This window comes from Antechinus flavipes, chromosome 5 (genome assembly GCF_016432865.1).
Source record: "Antechinus flavipes isolate AdamAnt ecotype Samford, QLD, Australia chromosome 5, AdamAnt_v2, whole genome shotgun sequence".
In the NCBI taxonomy this organism is placed as follows: Eukaryota; Metazoa; Chordata; class Mammalia; order Dasyuromorphia; family Dasyuridae; genus Antechinus; species Antechinus flavipes.
In genome coordinates this window covers 124,340,622-124,353,422 of record NC_067402.1, presented here as the reverse complement: position 1 = coordinate 124,353,422, position 12,801 = coordinate 124,340,622, and positions in this window count along the sequence as shown.

The window sequence follows — 12,801 nt, the reverse complement described above, 5'->3', positions numbered from 1 at the left end:
ATGAACTCTTCACAAAAACCTGACCATGTATTAGGGCATAAAAACCTCACAAACAAATGTAGAAAGATAGAAATATTAAATGCATCATTTTTTGATCAAAACAAATTAAAAAAAAAAAACTTTAAAGTTTCTTGGAAACTAAATAACCAAATCCCAAAGAATGGAAGAGTCAAAGAACAAATTATAGAATAATAATTTCAGTAAAAATGGCAATAACTTTAACACACTGATGTTTGTGAGATAAAACCTAGATAGTACCCAAGGAAAATTTTATATTTTTAAACTTTTATAACAATAAAAGAGAAAAAGAGCAGATCAATGAATTGGGCATAAAAAACCCTAGAAAAACAATGAATTAAACACATTTAAATATCAAAATAGCAATCTTGAAAATAAAAGGAGATTAATAAAATTGAAAGCTTAAGAAAAGTATAGTTTTTATTTTTTAAAGAAAGAAAACCAAACTATCAATATCAAAAATGAAAAAGATTAATTCCTAACTAATAAAAAGGAAATAAAAACACTATTTTGTCCAACTATATGCCACTAAAAGTGATAATCTAAATGCAAGGAATACGTGTTTATAAAGCTAAAAATTGCCTAGATTAACAGAATAGTAAGAAAAACAAGTAACTTTATCTTTTAAAAACATTACATAACCCATAAATGAGCTCCCTAAGTAGGGGGAGGAGGGGACCCAGAACCAGACAGATTTACAAACAAATTTTGCTAAATTAAAACAACTTTAAGTACTACCTCACACTGATCAAATTAGCTAAATTGACAGAAAAGGAAAATGAAAACAACTGAATGGGGGAGAAAAGAAAAACATTGGGAGCTGAAAATAAATGATTAAAAAGTCTCTATACTTGTAAAAAAAATGCAGTTTAAGCTACAAATGCTCAAAACTTCACTGTAACTCTGGACGGACAACCTGGTTGATTACAGTAACCATATAAATGGTATCTTTTTTACCTCATTGGGGTATATACCTAGCTGTAGGTTCTTTGGGTAAAAAAAAAAAAATGGACATATTAGTCACTTTCTTAGCATAATTCCAAATTACTTTCCAGAAAGGTTTGATTGATTCTGTTTCACAGTGCTCCCAACCAAACTTCTTGAAATAATTGTCTGTATCCAATATCTCCAGTTTCTCAACACTGAATACCTCTTCAAAGTTGTGTGACTCTAATGAGATTGATTACATTCACAAAAGTTACAAGGGAGCAATTGCCAAATTCAATAGCTTTTAAAAGAATTTTTGATTCTCCTTTATCTTCATGAAGTATTTGACTTTTTTTTTAATAGATAAAATTTCTTCAACTTCAAAGACAGTAGTTTTACTTCTATCTTCTTTTTCATGGGATCACAGATCTAATTTTGAAAGAGATCTCAGAAGCCATCTAGCCCAATCCTTTCATTTTAGAGATGAATTAACTGTGGTTTAAGGAGGTTAAGGTAGTAGTCCAAGTTCATGCAAATTGTAAACATTACTGAAGAGATTTAAAAAGACATTCTTGTAGATCTCCTTTGCTGGCTATTTATCCTTTTGCTAATCACTTAAGTTGAATTTGGCCCAAGATTCTGTGATTGGCTCTCTTCTTTCTAAATTTTTTCTAATGAGGATATTACCAAATCCCAAGATTTCAAGTATAAAGTGATGATTTTTTTTATATCCAGATCTAATCCCACTTCAGTGTATTTAGTGTCTATGAGATATATGATTTCATCATTTCTATCAGAGGCATCATCTTTTCCAAAATCTCCTTGTAATATTCATAGTATATAACTCTACCAGAATTTAAGTTCTTTGAGCGAAGTGACTGTTTTCATTTTTATTTACGTTATCAGTAGTATATGCTTTTTAAATGATTGTTTAAATGAAAACAAACTAAATGCAGGCCACATATGCCTACCATTTTCTGTGTGACAAGATCATCGGCTCAACTAAATCAAATAAATTAAGGAGATTTCTCAAGACAAAAGCAGAAAGGAATTTTATTATGATCTCGCAAGAAAGGGCATCTTCCTCCCCACAAGCAGTTGGACAAGGAGATTCAAGGCTCAGTTAAACGACAAGAATTATTTAGGGACCTGGGCTAATGCTCTCCATAGGCTGGATCTTTGCTCTGATTAGCCAGGACAAATGATCTCATAGCCTAAATCATAAATGAGCAAAAATTTTCAACCTAACCACATCTTTAGGATTACTAAATTACCTTATATGGGAGTTTCAATGCCAAGGTGGCCTCAACATAGTCTCACAAAGAAAAGGTCCCACTCCTTGTAAACCACGTGATTTTTGGAGAAAGAAATCTGGACCTCGGGCCAGCTGACCTTCACTCAGACTTTAGAACACTGTCTCCATCTTGTGAGACAGCTTTCACAGTTCACTTCATTCAGTTTGGAAAGGAGAAGGGGAATGAAAGGGGGGAGAGAGGAACAGAGGATTAAAGAGGGAACTGGGAAGGTCACTATAGAAAAAATAAACTAGGGAATAATGTTTTCCTCTTGGTAGTATCCTCTCTGTTTCAGAAACTTCCCCTGTCATCAGTAAGATGGAACAAAGGGACCTAAGATCTCTATCTTCTCAAAATTACAAGGTGGCCTGCAAGACTGAACATGTCCATTTCAAGATCATTTTTTGGACACATGCTTCAGAAAAGAAACAAAACTGGAAAGATAATCAAAGGACCCAAAACCTAAGTTCAACATTCCTAATCAAGCATCTATTTTAGTAGTCATGGGAGAGTATCCCTTTCTGCAGAGCTAGGGGAAAGGTGACTTTCTTTTCAAGTCTTGTTTGAGTCAGCTTTTATAACTAAAAAAAGAATGGATGAGAATGGGTCACTGTCTCATAAAGATCAACAGAATCAGTGGTTCTTCCTATTTAGAAGCCTTAACAATTGCTTAGTCAACTTCAAAGCCCTGGGTCAGAAACTTCAAGGAGCTTTTTCAGCTCCAGAACACTTGAACTAATACATATGGGCAACTGGAAGCAGGCTATTACCCTTAAACTTACCTCAAAAGTGAAGGAATAAAATTAAATTCCACTTTTTCATAATTTCCCCCCTTGATACTATTTCTTATATTTGTATTTAGCAATCTCTCCACCTTTGAAATAATCACAGAGAAATAGAAGGCAAAAGACATTTATTTGCTGGCAAATAATATGCTTGTTTGTATCATAAACTTAGATTAATTATGATCTCCCAATAAGTAATATGAGATGAAAGAACTTAATTGATTAATTCTTTAATTGTTCCTTAGCATCACTTTGACTGATTAGTCATATTATTAATAATGCAGATTCTAAAGAGAATATTAAATGTCTATTAGTTTTAATATTTGGAGGATTGGAGTATTTAATCACTTAAATTAAATTTAAAATTAAACCTTTCAAAGTATAAATACAATTTTTTAAAACTTAAGAACAAAAAATATGGAGAGGACTCTAAGATGATGGAGTAGGTCAAAAAATTCCAAGTTCTCCAGATTTCCCCCACAAACAAAACAAAATAGTGATTCAGGACAAATGTAGGGCATTAAAAATAAATAAGGGTTGGGGCAAAACAGTGATCCTCCTGGGAAAATCTGAGAAGAACTGAAGAAAGATACTAGGGCAGAGGTTTGGCCTCTGTGAAGTATAAACACCTCCAGGTTACTTCCACTGAAATAGCAAGTAGCAGCCCTGGGGCTAGCTGGGTTGAGAGGTAGCCTTACATTCTCCAATCGATAAATAGTCAAAGGTTAAGAACAGACAATTTTCAGAGGATGAAATTGAAACTATTACCACTCATATGAAAGAGTGTTCCAAATCATTATTGATCAGAGAAATGCAAATTAAGACAACTCTGAGATACCACTACACACCTGTCAGATTGGCTAAGATGACAGGAAAAAATAAGGATGAATGTTGGAGGGAATGCGGGAAAACTGGGACACTGATGCATTGTTGGTGGAGTTGTGAACGAATCCAACCATTCTGGAGAGCAATCTGGAATTATGCCCAAAAAATTATCAAATTGTACATACCCTTTGATCCAGCAGTGTCTCTATTAGGCTTATATCCCAAAGAAATACTAAAGAAGGGAAAGGGACCTGTATGTGCCAAAATGTTTGTAGCAGCCCTATTTGTAGTGGCTAGAAACTGGAAAATGAATGGATGCCCATCAATTGGAGAATGGCTGGGTAAATTGTGGTATATGAATGTTATGGAATATTATTGTTCTGTAAGAAATGACCAGCAGGATGAATACAGAGAGGACTGGCGAGACTTACATGAACTGATGCTAAGTGAAATGAGCAGAACCAGGAGATCATTATACACTTTGACAACGATATTGTATGAGGACATATTTTGATGGAAGTGGATTTCTTTGACAAAGAGACCTAACTGAGTTTCAATTGATAAATGACGGACAAAAGCAGCTACACCCAAAGAAAGAACACTGGGAAACGAATGTGAACTATCTGCATTTTAGTTTTTCTTCCTGGGTTATTTATACCTTCTAAATCCAATTCTCCCTATACAACAAGAGAACTGTTCGGTTCTGCAAACATATATTGTATCTAGGATATACTGCAACATATCCAACATATAAAGGACTGCTTGCCATCTAGGGGAGGGGGTGAAGGGAGGGAGGGGAAAAAAATTGGAACAGAAACGAGTGCAAAGGATAATGTTGTAAAAAAAAAAAATTACCCTGGCATGGATTCTGTCAATATAAAGTAATTATTAAATAAAAATTAAAAATAAAAAAAAAAAAAAAAAAAAGAGAGAGGTAGCCTTAGCCTGAACCACAGGAACGTTCCCCTCCCCTTCAGTGTGGGAAGTCAAGGGTTTAAATAGGGACATATTAAGAGAACTTCTCCTAGGAATACCAGACCCAGTTGTAGTTGCCACGCTGAGAAGGAAACAGCACATACCTGGTGAATACAGAAGTAGTGGGCTAGGGAACTTGTTGGCTGTGGACACTTACAGAAGGGTTGAGTTCTGGTTTGGGATTCCAGGCCAGAGGGGAAAACTGAAAGAGAACCTGAGGCTACAGACACTATTCTTCATTCTCCAGGAGTAGAGATGATCTGCCCCAACAATACATTACAGTTTTTTTTTTTTTTTAAGGTGAGTGGGCAAAAGAGAAAAAACAACTATAGAATTTATTGTAGCAATAGGGCAGGCCAGGATTCATGTTCAGAAGAGAATACAGAAGTAAAAAAAAAAAAGTCTCCTACTTCAAATAGTAACTTTTAAATGGTCATCTGTTCAAAAAGAATTCATCGAAAAACTAAAAAAATACTTTAAAAATCAAATGATATTGATTGAGGAAAAACTAAACAACAATAAACAAAAAAATAAAAAGAACAATCCCTGAAAAACAAGGTTTTGAAAAGAAAGTCAACCAACTAGAAAAGAAGATCCAGAATCTTAAGAAAGAAAATATCATAAGATAAAAAGAATTGGGCAAGGGGAAGCAAGCAAAGTTACAAAAGACCAAGAAATAATAAAAAAAATATATAAAGAATGAAAAAATAGAAGATATGTAAAATATCTCATGAGAAAAATAACAGATCTGGAGAACAGATCAAGAAGAGAAAACCTAAAATTATTTGAACCACTTGGAAACTATGATTAAAAAAAAGAATCTTGAATGCAATAATAAAAGAAATAATTAAACAAATTTGTCTTGAAGTGTTAGAACAAGAAAGGAAAGTAGAAATAGAAAAAAAAAAATCCTGATCACCATTTTTTTAATATAGCTTTTTATTCACAAAACTTATGCATGGGTAATTTTTCAACACTGACCCTTACAAAACCTTCTGTTCCAACTTTTCCCCTCCTTCCCTCCACCCCTCCCCTAGATGGCAGGTAATCCCATACATGTTAAATATGTTAAAGTATATGTTAAATATGTATAGCTATTTACATAGTTGTCTTGCTGCATAAGAATAATCAGATTTAGAAAGAAGGTAAAAATAACCTGGGAAGAAAAAAAAAAGCAAACAATAACAGAAAGAGTGTAAATGCTATGTTGTGGTCCATACTCATTTCTTAGTATTCTTTCACTGGGTGTAGCTGGTTCTATTCATTACTGATCAATTGGAACTGATTTGGATCCTCTCATTGTTGAAGAGGGCCCCCATCAGAATTGATCATCACATAATATTGTTGTTGACATGCATAATGATCTCCTGGTTCTGCTCATTTCACTTAGCATCAGTTCATGTAAGTCTCTCCAAGCCTCTCTGTATTCTGCTGGTCATTTCTTACAGAACAATAATATTCCATAACGTTCATATACCACAATTTACCCAACCATTCTCCAATTTATGGGCATCCATTCAATTTGCAGTCTCTAGCCACTACAAACAGAGCTGCCACAAACATTTTGGCACATATGGGTCCCTTTCCCTTCTTTAATATCTCTTTGGATATAAGCCCAGTAGTAGCGCTGCTGGATCAAAGGGTATGCACAGTTTGACAACTTTTTGAGCATAGTTTCAAATCACTCTCCAGAATGGCTGGATCCTTTCACAATTCCATCAATGATGCATTAGTGTCCCAGTTTTCCCGCATCTCCTCCAACATTCATCACTATCTTTTCCTGTCATCTTAGCCAATCTGAGAGGTGTGTAGTGGTTTATCTCAGAGTTGTCTTAATTTGCATTTCTCTGATCAATAATGATTTGGAGAGCCTTTTCATATGGGTAGAAATAGTTTCCATTCCATCATCTGAAAATTGTCTGTTCATATCCTTTGACCATTTAACCTGATCACCATCTTAAAGAAATTCCACAAAGAAAATTTACAGGAACATTATAGCCAAATTCTAAAATCCTCAGATCCAGGAGAAAATATTACTAGCAATAAGAAAATAACAATTCAAATAAGGGAACACAACATTAGAAGCAACTACATTAAAAAAAACCACAAGTCTTGAAATATTATATATTGAAGATCAAAAAAACAAGGCTTACAACTGAAAACATCATACCTAGTGAATGGGACTGATTGGATGAAGTTTTCTCAGTATTGAGACTAGACCTAAGTCACATGATCCCTATACCCATAGTGGAAAAATGAGATCTCCGGACTCAGGTTTTAGGAAGTCACATGATCCCTATACCCAGTCTTGAACCCTGCCTTGCAGGGAGTACCACGACTCTAAACCACCTCTAAAGGTCAGACCCTCAAATGACATGACCCACAGAAAGAAGACAATATTGGTCAAGGATAGTTACATCCTTTTAGTCTATTCAATGAAAAGGTTCAGGTCTTTTGCTTTTTAAATCTTGGAAAAGCAGGAAGCTGACCAGGTTCCAGTGGCTCATGGTGGGAGTCGGGATGGCTCCCAGGTGTGTGTCTGGACCTCTCTTTGGAAGGATTAAATAGTTTCTCTTTGTACCTGAAGATGTCTCTGATTAGTTAATTTGGGAAAGGTGGTAAGGGGGTCTAGCACTCATCCCACACACCTGCAAAATTAAACATAAAACTAAAAAACAAACAAACAAAAAATAATAGGACATTCCAGAAATTGCCAGATGTTCAAGATTTTGTTGCAAAAAGACCTGAACTTAATAGAAAATATGAGATCAAAGAAAAATATAAGGTCAACTTTAAAGACTAATTTCAAAGGACTCAATAAAGATAAACTGTTCATGTTTTATATATGGAAATTTAAATTTTATATCTAAGATTGTTGTTAGTAACAAGGTAGTTCAAAATAAAAATTGGAATGGAACTGAGTATGATGTGATTCTAAAAGGCAAAATTGAGTAGGAAATGGTTAAAAAAAGAATAATTATGATACATAAATGAGATGCAAGAGCAAGAACTGACATAGAGGAATTAGAAGAGGGAAGAGGGCTGGTAGTTCTGGAAAACTACTCTTAGCGATAATGAAAGAGAGAATAATACATATGTAGCAAAAAGGGTATGAAAGTCTTCTAAATGAATTAAGAAATAAGAAAGGGGGAGGAATAGAATAAGTGGGCTATAGAAGGTTGTGTTGATTAATGGGAAAGGGATAAGATATGGAGATTAATGGGAATAGGATATGGAGTGGGGAAAAGGGTTGGGGGAAATGATAAAAAAAAAGATCTTTGGAGGGGAGGGAAGTTAAATAATAGCAAGGCAAAATAATAGGTAGAAATAAAGCAGAGGGGATAAGAAATAAAATATGCATACAAGCATAATAATATTTATCAGGAGTAGAATTTATTAGGAAAAAAAGGGATAATAATCATTGACCTCAAAGTTAAAACTAAAATAGATTTTTAAGAAGAGAAAAAATTGGAAATTTACAATATATGCCAACTATATTAACTAAAATTATTTTAGACTATTTAAAATAAATAGACAACATAAGGTTGGAATATTGCTGTGGTATAGGAAATGAGGAATTGGTAGAGTTTTTTAAAATACTGAAAGACTTGGACATCTATGATGGATGATGTTATCCACCCTCAGAGAAACAGAGGATAAAAAAAGCATAGTAAAGCTTCACATAAATATCTATGTTTATTTATGTGTGTACGGGTGTGTGTATGATTATAGATATTTAGTATATGTATTTATATGTAAATATGTATGTATATATAAGTATATTCCATGCTTTTTTGTGTCTTCTTGGGAAAAGGAAAAAAAAAAGAATGAAGTAGAAACTGTACAATTGAGAACAACAAAAAAATACAAAAGCAGAGAAAAGAGGGCCATCTCTGAGCTCAATGTGTAGTATTTATTATATAGGCTTTCTTGAAATGGAAATATATTGCCTTGTATTTTGAATCCTTTTATGTTCTGTTGTCCATATGGCAATTTTTTTTTCTTTTTCTATTTTGCATTTGTTTTAAATAATTTTTTTAAAAGAGAGAACAAAAAGTAAAACAGTGAACTACACCCTTCCCTATAACATTTTGTTTATAGTTCAGCATTGGCCAAATGTTGTGTAAGATTGGAGTCTTTTACAAGGCTGTTGTGTTTATTTCACTTTCAACATGATTCATAGTTCATTGCCATGTTATTCTCAGAAAACTGAAGTGATTTTTCCAAGATCCCTGAGTTGGGGACAGGCCAGCCAAACCAAAGTTGGGCACGGCTTCCAAATCCTGGGTGAAGAATTGTCCTGGAAGCCAAAGGGCTAAACGATTTGTGAACTATAATCTAGATCAAGAACTCAGCTTTGTAATAAATGTGAAGTGAAGAGGTCTTGCCTCAGGATACCAATAACTGCTAGGGGACAGAGGTGTTTTCTTCCTGTGGTTACCATTGTCCCCACACTTCACTTCCAATGATAAGAAAGTCTGTGATGACCCATGGGATAAATATCTCTGGGCCTCTACATCCACTTCCAGAGTTAGACTTCCATCACTACCACCCATCCCTATCTATCTGTGGTCTGTCTTCTGTGCCTCCAATTCCTCCACTGTGCTCTCTCCGAATGTTTAGCCCCAAGGAAAAGAATAGTTATGATTCTGCCTGATGGAAAAGGAGGGGATACCCATCAAAACAGGGAGAGAGTCCACACATCAGAATGAATGCCTATACTTGGTAACACAATTTTTGAAGTCAGTGTGCTGTCAGAATCTCTTGCATTACAGAGACATTCCTCTATTTTAGCCTCTTATGGGTAGAATGTATTATAAACAATAGTCAGAAAAGTCCAGATAAGAGCCATATACAGAGTTACAGACTTCTAGATGAAGGATAAGATTTTGGAAGCCATTTTTGACAAAGATGTCATATTTCTTCATTCTAGTTCAGATTGAAGCAGCACTAAATATTTAAGGAGCATGGGAGGAGAAGACAGTTTATAGATAAATAAAGATTTCCAAACCTGTGTGTCCTTTGAGGAGCAAAAAGGAAAAATTTAGTTTCAATTCTTTTATTAGTTCAATCTGTATAGAAAGCAAAGTGGCTTTGTTTGTTTGTTTTTTTTTGTAAAAATGTTAATTCCTAATTTTAAAAAATCCTCTAGAAATATGTTATAGAATCACATTAGCATTCTACCTGTAATGCTAAAAAAGTTTGGGGGTGTCTGATGTGAACGGTGATATGTGTGTGTATTCATAGGATCACAGATTATGAACTAGGAGGGACCTTAAATGTCTTCTAATCTCTATTCTCTTTAAGTTGAAGAAACTTTTTAAAGCCTAAAAAGGCCAAATGATTTACCAGGATCCTATGTTGCAGTAATTGTTAGAACTGATATTTTAATACAGGTTTTTCTGAATCCTTTAATTCTTTTAAATTCATTAAGAAACTGTCCTGTCATTCTGTTGCTCTTTCAGCATTTCATGGCACCCAAAAATCATCTTAACTCTGCTCAATACCCATGATTTCCTGTTCGGTCCACATCCTCTTTTACATTAGTTTTCATATAAATCACAATCTTCATCCTATCCTTGCTTCTTTTTCTTCCCCACATTATCTCCCTCCCTCCTGCTTACTTTCTCAATAATATCCCAATTATATTTTGAGCAAATTCTCTTTTGCCATAAGCCTATTTTACAGCTGTCCTCTACCTCCTCACACTAATTGAAACCTGGTTCTCTTAAAAACACTATTCACTTTTTAAGGGCAAAGCTTTTTTCTGCTCCCAATCCCCTAATGCATAAAGTGACACTTTGGGGCCATAGGTTCACCATCTCTTTCCTAGTTCTTGTCACTTGAAGTTAGTGCCATTCAATGTGTTCCTGGGGAAAAGAACACAAGACTTGGCATCAGAGGACCTGACTTATTCCAGGTTCTGTCAATTATTACCTGTGTGATATTGGGGAATTTACTATATGTCTCTGAAACTGTTTCCCTATTTCTAAAATGAGGAGTTTGAAGTAATTACCTCTAAATTCCCTTCCCATATTATATCTATGATCTTATGATTTTAATTAGCTCATATATAATTTTACTTTGCTTCTTTCTTAGAGTACTCATCATTAAATATCATATATCATAGTTATTTGTGTCTCATAACTCGATTAGACAGGAAATACCATTATCTTTCAAAAGTGCACTTAACTGTTACTTTGTCAACACAGGAAGCCTTCAGTATAGGAATTGTTTCCACCAAGTGGTGATCATAAATTATCTGACCTAAAAGATAAGTTATATGGGTTTGCCTTTGACCTATATCCATTAAAAGAGTTATTCAAGGTTAACTGGACAATTCAATTTTTTTTTTTTATTCAAAACCCACTATCTCAGCCATTATATCACAAGCTGACACTACAATGAATCAACAAACATTTGCTGGACACCTATGTGTCAGGCACTGTGCTAGGCACTGAAGATACAAAGATAAAACTTAAGGAAGTTATATTTCATTTGGTGAGATGTTTACATATACAAATAAGTATATACACATATAGACATATGCAAAACATACAAACTTTTTTGAGAAAAAATATATGAACAAAGAAAAGGACCAACATGGGTTTCATATGGGCAATAATGTTTGAATTGAGTTAAAACAAGCTAACAGTTCTAAGAAGTGGAGATGATAAAGAAGTACATTTCAGGAACTGAAGATATCCATTGAAAAGTCATGGTGACAAAAGATGGTGAGTCTGTGTAAAATACAGCAAGAAGGTTGAATTGGATAGACCACAGAGCATGTGGCACAGAGTTGGTGTTTAATAAATATTTATAGACTTGAATTGAATGTGAAGAGACATAATGTCTAATAAGGCTAAAAGGGTGCCATATCTCAAATTTATTAAGTACTTTATGCAGAGTTGATATCTAACACACATTAGAATAAATGAATAATCCTTTCTTCAAAACATTAACATCTACAATCATCCACTTCCCAAGGGCCCATTTTCATCATTCTAGATCATTTCCACACCTGGTTTATTTTTTCTTTTCTTCCTGCATTTTCACATGCACATTAACCTGTCATCCATATTCCCTTTTGCCACAGTTCCTTGTTCTCCATAATTTTCAGTTCTGACCAATTCAAGACCTACTTTCAATTAATTTGAATGAGGCAATGCTATATAGTTGAAAAAACACTGGATCTATGGTCAAAGTGGCACTAATCCAATCATGTAACCTCTCTGAACCCCACCTTTTAGATCTTTCTCACAGGTTTGTTGTGAGGGGAATGTTTTACTGGTAAGATCTCTGTGATCTCTGATTGTATCTCCCTTACTTATCATCTCTTTAATTTTATATTCACCTAACCTGTGAATCCCAATACGGGCAATCACTCATTCCTTGGAATTCTCCATTGATTTCTATAAGATTGTAATAATAATAATGATAACTACTATTACTAGTAGTATTTATGTAGCATTCTAAGGTTTACAAAGCAATTCACATTTATTATCTCATATATCCTCATAACAACCCTGTGAAGTAGATATTATTATTATTCCCGTTTTACAGTTGAGGAAAAGTTAAGTGATTTTGTCAAGGATCCATGGCTAGTAAATTCGAAGACTAAATTTGAACTTAGCTTTTCCTGACTGTAGGTACAACATTCTAATTGCAATTCCATCTAGGAGGTATATCTGAGGTAGAATCTAAACATGGCATCATTTACCTGCTAACGTTTTCCACCTGAGTTCCAAATTTCTTGCTAGCTTTGATATATTAACCATTTTAGGAGACTTGTGGTAAATCTGGGAAGAGTAAAAATTCCCTTTATTAAGTCAATGAATCATTACATAAAACCACTATCTCAATATAACTTCTATAGATTAGAGTCAAAGAAAATATCTGTTTTCTTAGAGAAAGCTTAACAGAACTTGTCCCACTGATCAGTGAATAGTTATGAAACATAGGTATGTAAAGTGGTT